The following is an 18,076-nucleotide window of genomic DNA, read 5'->3' as shown; positions in this document are numbered from 1 at the left end:
TCCGGGAAGTGGGTGGGCGAAGCCTGCCCACTGCTAAAGGATCCCCCCCCAGCCTAAGAGGGGGATCCACAGGACCTGGACTCCAAATGATTACGGGGGACAACTAATGAAATAACAGGGACAGGAGTGTGGTCAAAGGGTCAAATGCAGGGAACCGGACGGTGACACTGAGCAGAGAACCCCGGATAGCGCCCACTGCTCCTCAAAGGCATCAAGGGAGCCAGTGGATGCTGCCCAGAGGAACTCTGCCTGGATACGTGAACGGACGGAGGATCGGAAATAGGCCCCACAGTCACAGGAGACTCCATCGGCCAACCTCCTCACTCTGGTTTTATAGATGGCCATTTTAGCTAGGGCCAGGAGGAGGTTGACCAGAAGATCCCGTGACTTTGTGGGGCCATGGATAGGGAGTGTATAAATAAGAGTGGGGACAGGGAAACAGCTCCTAATGGGTCTGGGCAGGAGAACACAAAGGCCGCTCCCTAGGGGTCATCAGTTGGGAAAGGGAAGGAGACAGCCCCGGTGGTGGCAAAGCATTGCAGGAGGTAAATTGGATAGGGGTAGGAGCAGGGGCAGAGGTGAGGGTCTGGGTTTTGGGAGGCAAGCAGCTGGATGGTGGCACCTCCCGATCAGACTCGAGGGTTAAGGAGTTGGGGAGGGAGCTCTCAGTGATACCGGGCGCAGGCTCTATGGTGGATTTAGTGGCCACAGCATCATGAGGTGGATTATCTTCTGTTGGGCCCCCGCCCGGGAAGGAAATCGATTACTCTGCACCAACAGGGGGTGCCCCTGGTGACTCGTGTCCCGGCCGCATGGCTCCGGCTGTCACCTGAGCAGGCTCGGTGGTCGTCAGTGGGGTGCCATCAGCGGCCGGGTCGATGGAGGAGTCCAGGGGCTCCTCAGAGGTGGGAGCAGAAGCAGCAGTTAGGGGGAGGGAGCATGGGGAAAAGAGGAGTGGAGTGAGGTCGCCCAAATCGAGGTTTGCTGGCAAAAGGTCATCCTCCCCCTGGGCGACCAGGGTCAGATCTAGGGCCTTGATCTCCTCGAACATGGAGGAGAGGACACTTTCCGTCGCCCCGAGGTTCTCCCTGCTGGCACCCGCCACGACGGTTGCCTTGGGGTTCACGGGGGCTTCGGGTAGTGTCAGGACAGAAGGGGCTCTATCGGGGGCCTCGGAGGGGAGGGTCTCCCGTGGAGGGGAGACACTACCTTCCGGTGCTACCACGTCTTTCTCGGCTGACACCGGTGGATGGGATGCACTCGTGGGCAAAGTGGAAGGTCTGGCATCGGTGCCCCCTTCCTGGTCTTCTGGGGGGCCTCTGCATCAGAAGGAAGGAGCGGAGCTCAAGCCTTCCGCTTGCCCCGCTTCCCCTGTACTCGGGCCCAGCCCTCCATGGCATCATCTGGGGGCTGGCTAGCAGGGGTCATGTCAGGGGGTAAAGGCGATGGCTCAGGGACTTGGGGGAGGCGGTGGGGTGGCATAAGGGAGGGAGGATTCTCCCTGGGGCAGGCTCTCTCCCATGCCTGGTGGTATCTCTGCCACACCCTCCTCCATAGGCCCCGCCAGATTGTCAGCAGCGAGGGCGGGGCTCTCTCGCTTGTCTGGGCGTTGTAGGGGAGGTGCCCTTTGGGCCTGAGTGGGAGAAGTGGTGGTCTGAAAGGGGGGGTGGGTTCAGGTATCGGGCGGCCAGGGGTGTCGGCAATGATGGGGCCGATGTCCTGCCGGGTCTCAGGGATCCCAGATGCCCCTCCTTGCCGGGCTAAGGGGCAGTCCCTCCGGACATGCCCTGACGCCCGGCAGAGAGCACCGGGCTTCCCCCGTGGAGAAATACACCCGGTAATGGGCCCCCTGGTGGGGGACCCGGAAGGACCCCTCGAGCGCCTCTCCGTCACACGCTGCTGATGGCAGTAGAAGCTGCACTTGCCGGCGGAAGGAAAAGATGTGACGGAGGGTGGGGTCCTTGCAGCTCAACGGGAGAGGGCTGATGACAGAAACAGGTTTCCCCAGGGTGGAAAGGGCAGGTAACAGGGCAGCATTGGGGAGAAAAGGAGGGACAAAGGTCAGGACCAGGCGGACGCCCAGGTCCTCTAGCAGCTCTAGGGGGACAAACACCCCTTCCCCCCCACCGCAAGGCCCCTCTCCACCGCCTCCTGGGCGGCAGCCTCCGATGCTAAGAAGAAGACAACCATCCCATATATTTTGGAGGCTGCCACAATGGCCAAGGGCCCCACCACCCTCGCCAACGCCTGCACGTAGGTCTCCACATGGGGTGAGGCGGGCACCAGGAGGCATCGGACACCATGCTTCCTTGTCATGGTGGGGAAGGGGCCCCGGCTGCTGTTGATGGTGGCGGAGGCGGTGGGAGGGAGAGATGACGAGGTGGCAGGTGGGGGGGCTGCTGCCGCCTAGGCATACGTCCTGGGGGGTGAGCGAGGGACACCCGCAGAGCTGGTGGAGGGGGGAGCAGGGAGGGTCGCCATTGTCGTTGGCAGGGCCACAGAAGTGGGGTGGCCCCTGCCACGGAGGGCCTGGTGGTTTTAGTGGGGCCCTTCCCCTTCTTTTTGCCCTCGCCTTGCCCGCCGGTTGGGGGGCTCCCCTAGAGTCTGGGGAGGCGGTGGGCATGGCAGTGGCGGAGGTCACCCCGGTGCCCTCCGTTGCTGATGCCCCAGCGGGGGCGGTGGCAGGTGGTTAACAGGAGTTGGGGTCAGGTAAAAAGGGACAGACTGTGGGATGGGCAGTTCAGGGGGGCGGGAGGGGGTACATGAACCACCGTACGCTTGTCCAGAGAGTCCTGTTTGGTTGGCTGGTGCTTCTGGCCCACACGGTGGAATCAGGGCGAGCAGCTGAGTCCAGAGGCAGATGTTAAACAGCCAGCAATGACGGTGGAGGAGGCAGTTGTGAAGATGGTAGTGTGGGGGTTGGGAGGACACAGATGGATCGGGGGGCAGCTCCGTGCCACACCCCCTGTGTCCCTACAAACACAGTCACGACACAGTCAAAGCCTCCCCCCGCACGAGAGCACAGTTCGAAAGTTACTCAGTCTTGGGCCCCCTCCATGGCGATTTGTAAGTTCCCTGGGCGGTGTTCCTCTGGTAGACGGCTGTTTCTCTTTCTCTCTGTTCCGGACTTTCTCCGCAGCTGCAAAATTCCAGGGATGCTGGAGCAGATGATAAAAATTCCTCTCGGCCAAATACGGGTCCACAAACAGCAAGCGGCTGGGTCTGGGTCCCTCCACTTCCCCCTCTCCGGGGAGTGGGTCAGCAGGCCCCCCCCCTCTCGGGGGAGGTGTTTCAGCTGGAGCAGCAGCAGCGTCTGAGGGCGGGCGGGGGGGGCTAACAGCCGGCCGGCAGCCGGCCAGCACTCTAGCAACAGCAGAGAAAGAAAAAAAACAACAAAAAGAAAAGAAAAGGGGGAGAGCGTCTGGCCCGGTCCGGGGGGGAAGCCAAAAGCAGGGGCAAAAAGCAAGGAAAGCCCAGGCCAGAGGGCAGCAGCAGGAGAGCAGGCTAAGTAGGTCCCTTTTCCCTGGGTAAGGTAACAGGGATGTTTTGGTTTTTTTGAAACAGAAAAGAAGTTTATTTGTAACACTTACAAAGAATTACCAAAGGAAACAAAACAAACTATGCAACAAAACAACGCAAACAGAAGGTATAACACAGCAGCTTTCAGGAGGGAGAAGTGTTCAGGTTAGCCTGGGCCCAGAGCGGGGGGGCTTCCTCGACACTCGTGGTCTTCCACCCCCTCGAGTTACCTAGTGCCGCGCCCAGTGTCACCGATTATCCCTCTCCTGAGAGTGCCCGGCAAGATGGGCACGGCTGCGGGGTGGGCAGTTTACGGGTGGGGGGGGGGTAGGCACCCATGTATTATAGGACCCCTCCTAGATGACAGTAATGATGGTATCCACAGCGGCAACGGCTGGGGCTGGCGTCTCTCGCTCTTCCCCTTAATCAAAGGGTCAGACGGAGGGAACCGGACGGGGTCACCGAGCAGAGAACCCCGGACAGCGCCCACCGCTCCTTGAAGGTGTAAAGGGAGTCGGTGGACGCTGCCCAGAGGAACTCTGCCCGGATACGTGAATGTACTGAGGATCGGAAAAAGGCCCTGCAATCGCAGGACACTTCATGGGCCAACCTCCCCTCTCTGGTTTTATAAATGGCAGTTTTAGCCAAGGCTAGGAGGAGGTTAACCAGGAGGTCTCGTGATTTTGTGGGGCCACGGATGGGGAGTGTATAGATAAAAAGGTGAGGGGAGAAATGAAGCCAAAAGCGCAATAGAATATTTGTGAGGAGCCGGAAAAGGGGCTGCAATCTGGCACACTCTAAATATACGTGCGCCAGGGTTTCCCTCACATTACAAAAAGGGCAAGTATCCGGGATGGGGGTAAACTGTGTCAGAAACACGCCCGTGCTCACAGCTCCGTGAAGGAGCCACCAACTGATGTCCCCAACGGGCCTAGGGACCAAGGTGGAATACAGGCTGGCCCACCGAGGTTGCTCACCTTCCAAGGGTGGCAGGAGGTCCCGCCACTTTGTATCGGGGCGGGACACCAGGGTGTGGGTGTGAAGGGTGTGAAGCGTGAGTGTGTATAAATAATTCCGTGGTGCGATTTGAAAACTGACCGGCTGCAGTTCATGCAGCCAGCTTGCAGTGAAAGGGTGAGGGGTTTGTTGGGATCGGCACAGTATGGGCCCAATGGAAAGGTCCGGCAGGCCTGGGGTAGAGGATGGGCGGGGTACGCCCTCGCGCAAGGCTCGGTTGACATAAGCCCGAGCAGCAGGGGTCAAGGCGGCCTTCACCTCCTGAAGTACGCGCCGGGGGATACAAGGGCTGGAGAGCCCCATGCGCCGAGCGAGCGTCAGGGGATCCAGCCAGTCTCTCCGGTCATAGTCCAGGAGGTCTCTGACCCTCGTGACTTCCGCCAGGACCAACCTCTGGCGCACCGAACGGGACTCCGCCACCTGCACACGGAGTTGGGGATTGTGTAGCAGGGGCTCCGTGAGGAGATCTGCTCCCACGGTAGCTGCCACGGACCTGGTCGTTAGAAACAGTTTCCAGGTCCGGAGGAGGTCCTGGTAGAAGACCGGCAGCCCGGAGAGGTCTCGCGGAAAACCTCTCGGACAAAGATAAAAGAGCTGCCGCTCGTATCGGAGCCCTTGGAAGCGGTGCAGGAAGGCATGTGCCAGTATGCTCCATGCCTAACTACTTGCACTATAAAAGAGCCTCTGCAGGGCCTGGAGGCGGAAAACGCGGACCTGAGTGTCCAGACACTTCAGGCCCTGCCCTCCTTCCTTCAGGGGTAAATGAAGAACTCCAACAGGGGCCCAGTGCATTCCTGACCAAAAGAACTGTAGAATCAATCTCCGGAGGTGGGTCAGGAAACCCGGGGCCAGGGCCAGGGTGTTGAGCCAGTACCAGAGCGTGGACAGGACTAGTTGGTTAAGCACCAGTGCTCCCCCTCAGAGGGAGAGACATCGGAGTAGCCTCGTCCATTTCCGGATCCGCTGTATCACCCCGCCCTCTAAATTTTGCCAGTTCTCCGGCGGGGAAGGGTGCGTGGCGGAAAGGTAAACGCTGAGATAGAGCAGTGGACCCACACTCCACTGGATGGTCTGAAGCGCGGGTGGGAGGGAGCTTACCTGCTGCCAGTCCCCCACCGCCAAGCCAGAGCTCTTGACCCAGTTGACTCGGGCGGAGGAGGCTGCCGAATAGACGGCCTGGCATGCCTCCACTCGCGCCAAGTTGCCCGGGTCCTGGACCACGAGGAGTACGTCATCGGTGTACGCCGACAGGACCAGCCACAGCTCCGGCTCCCGCAGCACCAACCCTGTCGTCCTCCTGCGGAGGAGACAGAGGAAAGGCTCAATCGCCAGAGCGTACAGCTGGCCCGAGAGGGGGCACCCCTGCCGCCCTCCTCGCCCAAAGCTGACCGGTTCAGTCAGGGTCCAGTTGAGCCTAACCAAACACTCCACAGAGGCATACAGCATCTGGAGAAAACTCACAAACTGAGGTTCGAATCCAAACGCCTGCAGAGTGCTCAGGAGGTACCCATGGTCTACTCTATCGAACGCCTTCTCCTGATCAAGAGACAGGAGGGCGAACGACAGACCATCTCTCCGCCCGAGTTCCAAAAGGTCTCGGACTAGAAATAGGTTGTCAAAAATGCTGCGACCCGGGGCAGTATAGGTCTGGTCTGGGTGGATCACGTCCGCCATCACGGACCCTAGCCGCAGCAAGATTGCTTTCGCTACGATTTTGTAATCCATGCTAAGGAGTGAGACGGGACGCCAGTTTCGTAAATCGCGGAGGTCCCCCTTCTTTGGCAGCAAGGCGAGCACCGCTCGCCTGCACGACAGAGGGAGGACCCTGCTCTGCAAGGACTCAGCCCAGAGAGTGACTAGGTCTGGGCCGAGGATGTCCCAGAACGCGCGGTAAAACTCCACGATCAGCCTGTCCATGCCCGGAGATTTATTGGGGGGCATGCAACGGAGGGCTTTCGAGAACTCGGCCAGGGTGAGAGGCAGTTCTAGCCGGTCTCGGTCGCCCACGCTGACTGTGGGGAGTTCCTCCCAGAGCACCCCGCAAGCGCCAGGATCGGTCGGATCCGGGGAGAAAAGGCTTGTGTAGAAGTCACGGGCCCTCCCACACATCTCCTCCGGATCCGTGAGGGGGGTGCCGTCTTCCGCAAGAAGGCAGGTGACGTGTTTCTTGGCCCCCCTCGTTTTCTCCAGGGCATAGAAGAAGCGGGAGCCGTGGTCCATCTCCCAAAGGAGGCGGATGCGGGACCGAACGAAGGCACCTCGGGCCCGGTGGTCCTCAAGGGCCCGGAGCTCCTCCCGCTTCTCCCGGCACGCTCCGCAGAGGGATGGGTCCTCGGGATCAGCGGCCAGGCGCCTCTCCATCTCTAAGACCTCCCGTTCCAACTGCTCTATCGCCGCATTTCGCCGTCGGCTGGTGCCCCGAGTGTAGTCACGGCAGAAGAGCTTGGCGCGCACCTTCCCTAGATCCCACCATCGCCGCGCCGAGGGAAAGGCACGCCACTGCTCTCACCAGGCCAGCCAAAACTTCCGGAAAGACGTCACGAAGCTCTCATCCTCCAACAGGCTGTTGTTAAAGTGCCAATAGGCCGGCCCCGGTCTCTCTGCACGGAGGGAAACCGCTATGGTGACTAAATGATGGTCGGAGAATGGGGCCGGCCGAATGGCGGAGGAGTGGGCCTGTGAAAGATGGAAACGGGATAAGTAAATACGGTCCAATCGAGACTGGTGTGACTGAAGGGCCTCCACCCGGACAAAGGTGAACGTGGAAGTGTCATCTGGGTGATGGTGACGCCAGACGTCCACTAGGGAATGATGTTCGACTATTCCTAGAAGAATGTTCACGGCGGCTGGGCTCGGCTCGGCCCCTGAGTGGTCCCGTTCCTCGAGGGTGGTGTTAAAGTCCCCTCCCAGGACCAGGCACTCGTGCGAATCTAGGGTGCCGAGAAAGTCGGACACCCGCTGATAGAATTGTGGCCGCTTTGGGCTCGTTTGAGGGGCACAGATGATAACAAGGTTGACCACGAGCCCCTCCATACGGACTCAAAGGTGCAGCAGGTGGCCCGGCACGGCCTCAGTGACCCCTAGCACCTCGGGCCGTAGGGTGGGGGAGAACAGGGTCGCCACTCCAGCTTGCCAAGTCGTGAAGTGGCTAAAGTATACCCCGTCCCCCCACTCCAGCCGCCACCTGGCCTCGACGGTCGGGTCCGTATGGGTCTCCTGCAGGAAAGCTACAGAGTACCCCCTTCCCGAAGGTAAGAGAGCACCTGGGACCTGCGGAGAGCCATCCTACAGCCCCTGGTGTTCAAGGTTGCAATAATGAGAGGCGTCATGCAGAGGGCTGGGGGAGTGGGGGGTTCTTATAGGTGGGGGTGTTCGTGGCCCCCGGCGGGTTGCGCAGCAACCCGTGACCCATCCCGTGGATGAGTAGATCTTTTCGGAAGCCGCGGGCCCACTCGTAGGCTGCAGCACCGCGCTTTCCTTGCCCTCTGCCCTCCTGTATATGGGCCCTTGTGGCCTGGAGAATTTGATCAAAGTCCCCCCATAGCTGAAGAGCCAGCTGTACCCTATTGCGGGCGCCATGGGTGTGTTCTAGGAACTTCCGTAGTGCATGCCGCAGCTCATGGGGGGGTGGGTTTGCGATTTCTGGGGTATTCCCTAGTGGGGCTCTTAATGCAGCCTCGTGGTCCGCTAAGGTGGGTAGACAAGGTGCGGACCACCGACGGGGCGTCTGACAGGCTGGGGTTATTAAATCCATTTCACGCCTTGGGGTGGAAGGGGATGGCAGGGAAAAAATTGCAACTCCTAATGGGTCGCGACTAGAAAGTGCAAAGACTGCTCCCTGGGGGGAATCTGCAAAAGGCGGGAAAGAAATAACCCCAGGGGCGGCATTAGCATTGCAGGAGGAGGGGAATCGGGCAGGGACAGGGGTGGGGGCAGGGGCAGAGGCAAGGCTCTGGACTTTATGAGGCGAGCAGCTAAAAAAAGGTGCCTCCTGAGCAGAGTCGAGGGTTAAGGGGTAAGGGAGGGGGCTCCCAGTGACGCTAGGCGCTGGCTCCGTGGTGGTCTTGGTGGCCATGGCATCAGGTGGTGGACCACCTTTTGCGGGGCGCTCGCCTGGGAAGGCAATTAGGGGGAGAGAGCAGGGGGAAAGGGGGGCTGGGGTGAGGTTACCCAGATCGAGGCCAGCCGGCAGTAGATCATCCTCTCCCTGGGTGACCGGGGTCAAATCTAGGGCCTCAATCTCTGCATACACGGAGGAGAGGCCAACTCCTGCTACCCCGGGGGCCTCTCCTCTAGGGCCCGCCTCAACGGTCGCCTCGGGATTCGCGGGGGGTTCGGGTGGTATCCGGGCAGAAGGAACTTCCTCAGGGGTCTCGGAGGGGAGGGTCTCTCATGGAGGGGGGATTCTGCCCTCCAATGCCAGTCTGTCTTCCCCTCCCGACACCAGCGGATGGATCTCACTCGTGGCCGTAGCAGAAGGCTCGATATCAGTGCCTCCCTTCCTGGTCTTCCGGGGGGCTTCCGCATCCGATGGGTGCAGCGGAACTCGAGCCTTCCGCTTGCCTCGCTTCCCCTGGACTAGGGTCCAGCCCTCCATAGCGTCATCTGGGGGTTGGTTAGCAGGGGTCGTGTCGGGGGGCGGAGGCGATGGTTCAGAGGTTCGGGGGGGTAACGGTGAGGTAGCATGAGGGGCGGGGGGTTCTCCTTGGGGCGGGCCCTCTCCTATACCCAGTAATATCTTTGCCACACCCTCCTCCATAGGCTCTACCAGATTGGTAATAGCAAGGGTGGGACTCCCTTGCTTGCCTGGGCGTTGTAGGGAAGGTGTTTCTTGGGCCCGGACGGGAGCATCGGTGGATCGAGTAGGAGGAGGGTTGGTTTCAGGTGCCGGGCGGCCAGGGGCATCGGCAACGACAGGGCCGATGTCCTGCCGGGTCTCGGGGGTCTCGGGTGCCCCTCTCCCCTGGGCCAAAGGGCAGTCTCTGCGGACATACCCCGCTGAGCGGCAGAGGTAGCATCGGGCCTCTCCGGTGGAGTAAAAGACCCGATAGCGGGCTCCTTGGTAGGGGACTAGGAAGGACCCCTCGAGCGCCTCTCCGTTACGCACTGCTGCCTGCGGTAGAAGCTGCACTTGCCAGCGGAACGAAAGGACGTGATGGAGGGTGGGGTCCTTGCAGCCCAGCAGGAGAGGGCTGATGACAGAGACAAGTTTCCCCAGGGTGGAGAGAGCGGGTAACAGGGCAGCATTGGGTAAAAAGGGAGGAACGGAGGTGAGGACGAGGCGAACGCCCAGGTCTTCTAGCGGCTCTAGGGGGACAAACACCCCCCCCACCGCCAGGCCCTTCTCCACCGCCTCCTGGGCGGCAGCCTCCGAAGCTAAGAAAAAAACGACCTTCCCATACATTTTGGAGGCCGCCACAATAGCCGTGGGTCCTACCACCTTCACCAACGCCTGCACGTATGTCTCCACGTGGGGCGAGGCGGGCACCAGGAGGCAACGGACACCGTGCCTCCTGGTCAAGGTGGGGAAGGGGCCCCGGCCACTGGTGATGGTAGCGGAGGCAGTGGGTGGGCGAGATGACGAGGCGGCAGGCAGGGGGGAGCCTGCCACCGCCCGGGCATATGTCCTGGGGGCCGGGGGAGGGACGTTCGCAGAGCTGGTGGAGGGAACAGCGGGGGGGGGCGCCACGGTCGATGACAAGGCCACAGCGGTGGGGGCAGCCCCTGCCATGGAGGGCCTAGTGGTTTTAGCGGGGCCCTTTCCTTTCTTCCTGCCCTGGCCTTTTCGGCCAGCTGGGGGGGGGGCGTTCCTAGAATCTGGGGGGGCGGTGGACGTAGCAGTGGCAGTAATAAAGAAGGTGTTGGGAGGAGGCCATGGGGAAGTAGCCCAGGGAGTTGTAGCTGTCGCACAGCTGTTCCAGGAGGCACTCTAGACAGCTGCATTCCACAGGGCCCTGGGCTGGAACTCGGAGTAGAGGACAGGCCCGGGTTCCCCCCAAATCCTCCCAACACCTGGTCAGACACAGGAGGAGTCGACCTGGACTGTGGGTTCAGAAAAACAGCCAAGCTGAGGGCGTCCGTGAAGCTCCAAGGCGAGCAAATCTGCCAATAAGCGCAAGACCCACCAAGGTAGAGGAGGAGCTTTGTCACAGTATATAGCAAAATAGGTGTGAATGACAATTTGCATACATCTAGGAAGACAAGGCCCTTGTCCTGAGGGACTTGAAATGTAAATTAGAAAAAAGATTAAGTTGTAAGAGACAGCACTGGCAAAGTGATCATCAGTAGAAGGCTAAGGGAAAGAATTTTTGATTTTTAAGGAGGGGTATAAAAGAGGCTGGGTGACACACACTCAGAAAGAAGGCAGCAATTTTATGCAGGAGTGGGCATTAAGGGAGATGGTATTGAAACAGGCTGTAAGTCACAAGTGTGATAATGAGACATGGGAAATACTAAGGAGCATGGGTGGCAGGTATAATAGGCTAGGAGAGACTCTGCCTCCCCAGGTGCTGCTGCTGGACCCCTGGTTGCGGAGTTTTGGGGGGAATTTTTGCTTTATTATGCCCATGCAGGTTCCGGGGTGGCTGAGGAGGTGGTATGTGCTATTTAGCTTCCTGGATTCATCAGTAATCTTTCTGGACTCCAGGGAGATTACTGATGGACCTAGAAAGCTGAGTAGCAAATACCAGCTCCTCAGCGGCCCCCAGAACCTGCATGGGTATATCAAAAGCTTCTTTCGGCAAGAGTTAGAGGCTTTTTCCCTGCAGCAGCTTGGGGTCTGGGAAGGAGAGGTACACATGGCTGCGGCTGACCCAGGGCAGCTCCGGGTAGGTATGGGGGGACATCGGGGCAACTCGGGGCAGGGACAATGTAGCAGGAAAGCCAGGAACACAGTTTGAGCAGCGGAATTTTTTTAACCACAGTCACTTTACTCATAAGCACTTGAAAGTTAGGCCTTGTCTACACAACCAAGTTTGGATGACAAAAACTGCCTTATGTTGACAAAAAATGTCCATTTTTGGTGACAAAATGCAACCATCCCAACAAGAGACATACATGCTTTTCCTCTAAATTTTTCTTAACAAAGTGCCAGCATAGATAAGACACCACACTTGATTTCCATCACTTTAATTGGCCTCTTGGAGGTGTCCCACAATGCCCATTGTGACCGCTCTGGTCAGCAGTTTGAACTCCACTGCTCTGCAGCCAGGTAAACAACCATCTGCCCCTTCCCACTTGAGAAGACCCTGGAATTTTTTAAATTCCATTTCCTGTTGGCTAAGTGTGGAGGTCTCATTGCATCTTCCCAGGTGACCATGGCGGGTTATCGCACCAAACGCTCTCCCGCTTGGACCACTGCTGAGCTGTTGAATCTGATCAGTATATGGGGAGAGGAGGCTGCGCAGTCACAGCTGCGCTTGAGCCGTAGGAATTTTGAAACCTATGGGCTTGTGCGAAAAGGGCTATGATCAGGACACGCTGCAGTGCACAGTGAAGATAAAGGAGCAGAGGCCGGCGTACCATAAGGCAAGGGAGGCAAACCATTGCTCTGGTGCTTCACCTAAGATCTGCCAGTTCTATAGGGAGCTGGACGCTATCATCAGTGGCAACCCCACCTCCACCGCCCTGTAAGCTTGGAGGCCGCAGAAAGAGGACCTAACCCAGAAGATGAAGTTATTGATGAAGAGCTGGAGTTAGATGAGGATGTGCAGCTCCCGGCAGGGTGACCCAGTGAGGCAGGCAGCCAGGAACTGTTCTCCGCTCCAGAGGTGTCTAGCCAGTCTCAGCAGTTGCTCTCCGGCGAGCAGGAAGCAGGAGATGAGACTTCTGGTAAGTGGCTGTGATTTGTGTAGTGTGGGGATGGGTTCAGGGTGTAGAAATGTGGAAGGCTGGCTGTGTTTTTGTGAGAGGCACATTTCCCTGTGTAGCTAATCAGTACAGCGGAATAGAGTGTTATGCACACCGAGATCTCATGGAATCCTCCATAGAGATCTCCAGGAAAGTTTCCTGGAAATACTCAGTAATCCTCTGCTGACAGTGCCGTGGCAAGCAGCTTTGTTCCTTCCCCCATTGTAGGAAACTTTCCTGCACCATTTGGCAATGGCTTGTGCAGGGACCAAAATGGCACACAGGCAAGCAGCATAGGGAGCAGGACAGAAGCCACAAGCATGGAGTAGATGTACCCTTGTTTCCCTGCTTACCCTTAACAGTGAGATGTCTGCTAGAATTACCCCCACCTGTGGAAAAGTGTGTGAGAATTTTTTCTTAGTATGCTGCACCATGACCTTGTAAAGAGTGTGTGCTCTTTTTTCCATATGGAGCGTCCCGCTGCCCCCGCCAACACTCACCATGCTCTGGGGTTCGCAGAGATGAGTGCCTGGCAAGAGTCAGTGAGAAAGTGATTGCAATGTTGCAAAAAGTGTATTTAACTGAAATGTTTCAATGCTGTGTGTGAATTTAACAATCCTGCTTCTGTGCATTGTCCCCTGTGCTTCACCAGATGTGGCCTTCAGGAACACCCCACGCATCCCAACTGAGTGTCTCTGCCAGATAGGAAATCACCCAAGACACAGCAAAGAAGACGTGTTCCGGGAGGTCCTGCAGTGCTCCAATGCAGAGAAAAGGGAACGCACGGAGTGCTGGGAAGCCAAATGGCAGGACAGAAAAGAGAATCAGGAGTTTGTTAAGGACGCAACTGAGTGGATGATTACAGTAATGGAGGGGCAACTGCAGATGCTGAAGTCCTTGATAATGCTGCAGACTGCAGCACATTCAGAACACTTTTCTATGCCCTCCCCCACCCCACCCACCCCCAATTCTGCCTGTACATTCCTTTCCACTTTCCGGAACTTCTTGGTTTCCCCTTCACTCCACCCCCTCAGACAACTTTTACAATGATAACTGGACCTACACACAGCTGTGAAAGTCTGCCCTTCCCTGGTTCCTCCTTTCCCACCAAGCATCTTTGTGTGTGCTGTTTTTTGTACAATAAAAGCAAAGTTTTCAAAAGGTAACTCAGCTTTATTTGTTTTCTATAAACTGAGATTGCAGGCACTATCAATACAGGCACAGGCATTCTAATCATTTGCTTACTGGCATATAAGGCCCCAAATGTCACCATTGCATCCTAGGAAAACTACATGTAATGTAACATTGCAGCACCAATCACGGAGATATGCATTACTGCTTCTCATTTTCAAAGTGTTGCCTCAAAGCCTCCCTGATTCAAATTGCTCCCCTCTGGTCACTTCTGATAGCCCTGGTATCTGGCTGCTCAAAATCAGCAGCCAAGAGGTCTGCCTCAGCACTCCACCCCCAAGCAAACCTTTCACCCTTAGCTTCACAGAGATTCTGCAACGTACAGCATGAAGCTATGATCATGGGAATATTATCCTTATTAAGGTCTAACCTGCCATAAAGACATCACCAGTGAGCCTTTAATCTGCCAAAGGCACACAGTCATCTGGCACCTACTCAGGCTGTTGTTAAACCACTCCTTACTGCTGTCCAGGTGTCCCATTAAGGTTTCATGAGCCATGGCTGCAAGGGGTACGCCAGGTCTCCCAGGATCACTATGGGCATTTCAACATTCCCCACTGTAATCTTCTGGTTTGGAAAGAAAGTCCTCGATTGTAGCTTTCTGTGCAGGGTGTGTTCCTGAAGATGCATGTGACATGCACCTTCCCGGACCACCTTGCGTTGATATCAGTGAAACACCCATGGTGACCCACAGGCTCCTGAAACAGCATGGAGAAGTACCCCTTCCTATTGATGTACTCCATTGCAAGGTGCTCAATCTGGTGCCAAAATTGGAATATGTGTGCCATCTATTGCCCCTCCACAGTTAGGGAAACCCATTTCTGCAAAACTGTCTACTATTTCACGCACATTTTCCAGAGTCATGGTCCTTCGTAGCGGGATGCGATTTATTGCCCTGCACACTTGCATTAACACAGCCCCATCGGTCGACTTCCCTACTCCAAATTGATTTGCGACTGAACAGTAGCAGTAGCGGAGTCGCCAGCTTCCACACAGCTATTGCCACACACTTCTCTACAGATAAGGCAGCTGTCATTCTGGTGTCCTTGCACTGTAGTACTGGGGTGAGCTCTACACACAGTTCCAGGAAGGTGGCTTTCTGCATCCAAAAGTTTTTTAGCCACTGCTTGTCATCCTGCACCTGCATGATGATATGATCCCACCATTCAGTGCTTGTTTCCCGAGCCCAAAAGTGATGGTCTACCCTATGCAGCTGTTCTGTGAATGCCAAAAACAACCTAAAGTTTCTCCTATCCATATCACACAGAAAGTCGGGCACCTGCAAGTCTTCTTCAGTTAGGAACTTCATGATAAATTGCACTGCCCTCCATGATGTCTTCGTGTCAGTTAACAGAGCATAGAAGAGAAGTGCAGGATACATCCCTTCTCACAAAGATGCCGGGTGCACAGCAAAGAAGGGCCATTGCAAAAATGCTGTGAAAGAAAGCTGGAAGCCCATGGAATGCTGGGACAAAAAGCAATGCATCACGGGACATTGAGCCCGGTCCCAGGATGCGTTGTGATCTGTTCTGTCTTCTCAAAACACCTAGCGACAGAAGGTGTCGAGCTGGACTGTGGGATAGGTACCCACAATGCATTGCTCACACTGTTGATGATGGTGCCCCCACTGTGGATGTGCTCTGCCAACAGAGGGAGCGAGTGTGAGCATGAGATTCCTATTTTTATTGTGTCAACTTTTGGATGTCAACATCACTTTTGTCGACAAAACTTGGTAGTGTAGACATGGCCTCACAAATCTTTGAACAACAACAATCCTGAGGCTGAGATAGACTTCCCCTGGTCTGATCTCAATCTTGCCTGCATTTCAGGCTGGGCAGAATCTGTTCGGCCCGCTCTCTCCTGCATGTTTCTCTTACATGTGGCAATGGTTGACTCCCTGCACAGAGCTGACCCAGCTCTTATGTACAGCCTCTGTCTCTGGTCCATGTGCTTCAGCAGAGCTGGGAAGCCCTCATCTCTCCTTTGTCACATTTGCCTCACTTGTGGGCCCCTGTGTAGTAATAACATTATTCCATGGGGCTGGCTGGTCCAGCAGTTAGAAAACAATCAGAGTCACTGGCCTTAGATTGTGGTATTGATGGCTAATCAATGAGTTGGCAAATGCCTTTCCTGGGCAGGACAACTATCTGGAATGCAGTACAAGGCTGCCTTCAGGCAAGCTTAAACGTGTTGAACTCATAATGCAAAATGAAAATCATAATTAGATACAGATATATCCTACTCTGTCACAGAGTCATTTAAAGGTGGCTTCAAAGAGGGGAAAAAAACCCAGGCTTCTGGGTTCATGATGTAGAAATGTTTGTAAAATGAAGCAGAAACAAGTGGTTCAGCTTGTTTTTAACAGTAGAAATTCAGGTCTTATCTGCCCTGGAAGATTTTATGGCAGCATGAAATTGTGACGTTACAAAACACAAGGGAGTGAAAGCTGAGTGCTTGAGTGAGGAAGGTATTTTTAATCAGACTCTGTGTTTTTTATTTGTTCTTGTTCACGTATAGTTACCTATGTGTAAGAGGGTGTGAGATAAAGGACCTCTTTGTTAAATGAGTACCCCCATGAAACATTAAAAGCCCATGGGGTGTCTGAGTTCTGCAAAGCAAGGCCATAGGCTGTAAGAGAAGCACTTGACAAGCAACTGAACAAACTCCAAAATGAGGGGATATTAGTTCCAGTACTTTCCACTGATTGGCAAGTTCCAATGGTTTGTGTTGCCAAACATAATGGTTCTTTGACTGTATGCTCATTATAAAACACTATTAATTTGGTATTAGAGTGGTAACAGTCAGTATCTATTACCTTTCTGGCAAGAAATATTTGGAAAAATGGTAGTATGAAATCCTCACCCCTTCTAGTCAGTGGCAGTTATGCCATTGAATTCTATGGGTAAAATCCTGGTCCCAGTTTGTTGTATACCTAGGTTGCATTGGTGTAAATCAGTAGGTCTCAACCAGGGGTCTGTGGCCCCCTGTGCGGCCACAAGCAGGTTTCAGGGGGGTCTGCTAAAATAAACCAGAAAGCAGGGCCAGTGTTAGACTCGCTGGGGCCCAGGGCAGAAAACCAAAGCCTGAATCCCACCACTTAGGGCTAAAGCCAAAGCCTGAGCAACTTAGCTTTGCAGGGCCACCTGTGACATTGGGCCCCACACCATTGCCCTGCTTGCTACCCCCTAATGCCAGCCCTGGCTTTTAATCTACTGGATATGGAGAAAAACATAACATTGGTGTGGCACAGGTGGACTGGGGAATTTTTATATCATGTTGGGGGGCCTCAGAAAGAGAAAGGTTGAGAATCCCTGGTGTAAATGACTACAGAAGGTGTAGGGCAATGGAGAATCAGATCATTTCAGTGCTGTTCACACCAGGCTACCATGCAGTGGCAAGTGCCCTTGCATTCTGCTTTCTGATGGTGTTCGTAAACCCCTTTCTCTACATTTCAGAATTTCTGCCTGGATGTAGCCAGACTACTTTCAATGTCTCCTGTGAGATTGAATGCACCCTTATCACCCTCAGTGCTTGCTGACATGGGACTGTAGGATTAGACCCTATCTTCCCTGTCCTCTATCATCTTCAGGCCTTACTTGCTACCCCTCATTCAGTACAATGCCTTTTTTTTTTAAACTCAAGGAAACTTAAGATGTTGGTTTGCCTCCCTCCCAAGTTGGCTGAGTCATGTCCTCTTTGTCTCATTTCTCTTTGACAATTTTAAGGCAGTAAGAGATTTTTCAAAATAGTATGAGCAAAATTTTACATCTCATGGATATTCATGGTGAAACTGATATGGAGGAGGGCTGCTTTGACTTCAGGCTGTAATGGAATGATGGGACCAAAAGGTTCTATGAGAATTGGAGATATGTGTCAACTGGGTTATTAGCAAGCAGATAAGCCTAGAAGCTGGATGAGATGTGCCTTGCTAAAACCCTGGTCTGACTAGAAGCAGGATGAGAGGTACCCAGCTAAGAACAATAATAAAATCTATCTCCAACTAGGGATAGATGGGCCTGATGAGCTGCTGTCTAACTATCATAGAATCATAGAATATCAGGGTTGGAAGGGACCCCAGAAGGTCATCTAGTCCAACCCCCTGCTCAAAGCAGGACCAATTCCCAGTTAAATCATCCCAGCCAGGGCTTTGTCAAGCCTGACCTTAAAAACCTCTAAGGAAGGAGATTCTACCACCTCCCTAGGTAATGCATTCCAGTGTTTCACCACCCTCTTAGTGAAAAAGTTTTTCCTAATATCCAATCTAAACCTCCCCCACTGCAACTTGATATTCAAACTATGAAAGTATCAATAAACAGAGTTCTTGTTTTATTCTAATATAAATGGGATAATTGCAATTTAGCCCCATCTCCACAGGCTGAGGGGGTGTAAGAACATAAGTGTAGTGATGAGGTAATTTTTTATAAAAGACCCTGTATTCAAGCTTGTAACCTTTTTTATGTAACAAGCCCTGAAGATCTGATATTCTCTTTGTGGAAGCTTC

The sequence above is a fragment of the Lepidochelys kempii genome, chromosome 1, assembly GCF_965140265.1.
Source record: "Lepidochelys kempii isolate rLepKem1 chromosome 1, rLepKem1.hap2, whole genome shotgun sequence".
Lineage (NCBI taxonomy): Eukaryota > Metazoa > Chordata > Testudines > Cheloniidae > Lepidochelys > Lepidochelys kempii.
The sequence above is the reverse complement of the archived record's forward strand: the minus strand, read 5'-3'. Positions refer to the sequence as shown.